Source organism: Heliangelus exortis, chromosome 10 (assembly GCF_036169615.1).
Source record: "Heliangelus exortis chromosome 10, bHelExo1.hap1, whole genome shotgun sequence".
NCBI lineage: Eukaryota > Metazoa > Chordata > Aves > Apodiformes > Trochilidae > Heliangelus > Heliangelus exortis.
Genome location: NC_092431.1, coordinates 4,129,829 through 4,132,144, shown reverse-complemented (window position 1 = coordinate 4,132,144; position 2,316 = coordinate 4,129,829).

Here is a 2,316-nt window from a genome sequence, read left to right as displayed (position 1 = left end):
AAGCAGCTGCTCAAGATGATCACTGACTTTTAAAAGTCAGCAGCTCGAATATGGTGTTTTTTCATGGATTTTTATTAGTCTGGGTTTTTTTAAAAGGTATTTCAGATTGGTTTAAAAGGGCTCACAGGAATACTTCAAAAGAAAGGAGAACATCAGAAAAGGTTTCACTTGAGTTTTATAAGTTCTAGGGCCTGGAATGTCATTCAGCCTATTCTGGAAGGAGGAAGTTTCAAAATTTTCTGTAAGAAAAGCTGATTATTAATCCCCAACTGTTTTGCACATGGGGCTCTTCAAAACAAGTTCTAATGAGTTTATTTTTAGGCAGGAAAGGTTTACTGCTTTCACTTCTTATTCAAGGAGACAGGGTTAAGCTTGTTTGCTCAAAAATTTTAAGAAAGGAATCCTAAGGCAGAGAGTAAACTTAGAAAAAAATGAAAAGGTGAAAGTTTCAGAAAAAATCCTGGTAACACCAAGCTAAAGATTATTGTTAGAAACCTTTATGAATTCTTAAGCATTGCACATCATGACCTATAACCTCACATTCTCTAGATCTCAGAGAAGGGGTTCAAGTAACATCTTGCTTGAAATGCCTTAGGAAATTGTAAGTAAATAAAGACATTGGGTACAAAAAGAAATGTCAGTCAGCTTTTGTTACATTGGTCTTGGTAAATCCCAACAGTTAAATAATATTAGTAAAAAAGGCTAAAAACCTAGAAAGGATTTAGGAAAGAAAAATCACCATGAATTGAAGGTATAGATATATGTGTGTGTATGTGTGCATGTTTTCTGTATTTCTTTCTTTTCCTTCTAGTTCATTAAATTCTCTCTATATCACCTATCTAAGAGAAAATATAGAGATGATAAATTCACAGACTATCAGTAGCTCCATCAGAAAGTCAGATTTTTAATCTAGAAAAAACATCCAGCCCATAAAACAGAAAAAAACAAGAATTACCCCAAGTGATCGGAAGCAATGATGACTTTGGGGTGCAGAAAGCTGGAGAGTCATGTGGCTGGATCACCAGAATATCAACTGTTGCTTTCTGTACTTCCAAATATGTGACTATTTGAGTTACTTGAGGCTTTCCAGAGATGTTTGTGAGTGCTGGAGCAAGGGGACCTGAGAGATGCAGTCAGCATGGGTTTGTTCAGGATCACAGAACAGGGAGCAAAAAAAGGAATGGGATTGGGGAAGAAGTTTCTGGGAGAGTTCTCTCTGATTGAAGATCTATTAATATCTTTGTTAGTTGCCACAGAACTTGCAGATCATGGAGACACTAAGTGAAATCTGTCAAGGATGGAAGTAACATCAACGATAATAAAATGCTAATTACACCTGGACCAGTATTTTAATAATGATAATTCAGATTATGTTAATGTACCATTCTCTTTAAACATACTAACTACCTGCTCAAATTGTAGAAGGTCAATGCAATGTGCAGCTGGCTCTCATTAATTTTTTTTTCTTATATGCTGGAACTCCTCACTGTCTTGGCTGGGGTCCATTTTCCTTTTTCAATCAGCAGTTTACATTTTAAATTCATTCATTAGGCAATAAAAAATCTTTAATTAAAATAGTAATTTATTGTTAATGTCTTCAGGTCCCATAAACTGACAAAAAGTATTGCTTTAACCCATTTATTCAAGCCTGAGTGACATGTTATCTCCCAAGAATGATGAAGCTGATAGGATCATTATCAGTTTTGTTTACTCAGCACACAGAGGACCCACAGCTGTGTGGAGATGCTGGTATCTTTTATTACTTAACACTGATTAGAAGACCTGCCTTGGAGACTGAATACACTAAAATTATGTTTGATAGCAGTTTGATGAACACCCTTTTCAGCTCTGAGAAATGGCCAGGGTAAGAGTTAATACTTCAAAGGGATACTTTGGGTGCATTAGTTGAGCTTCAGGATGATGCTGGACAGAAGCTGAGGGAAAGGGGAGAACAAGAAAAGGTGCTTTGCCAACCTGGGTCCACCTTTTGCCAAATCTAAAGGAAGAAAGAATCACTGTGAAAGATGGACTGTAAGTATACTAAAATTAGCTGGATTTTATACAGCATGGTCTTGTCTTGTTTCTTTCATGTCCAGGGTTAATGTTTTTCAGTCCCAAGTCAGTGATGCAGTAGCCTTGCATAGCAGGGTGGGAAGGAGATGGGAAAGGGAAAAGAGGAAATAAATTTGACTTACAGCCATATTTTCCCCCTGGGCTTGATCCAGTCAATGGAAAATGTTCTGTTAGTTTGGCAGGATGTTGCATTGAGCCCTCAGTCATCCCTGGGATACAGTGTTTTGGGAAATGCAGAATAGG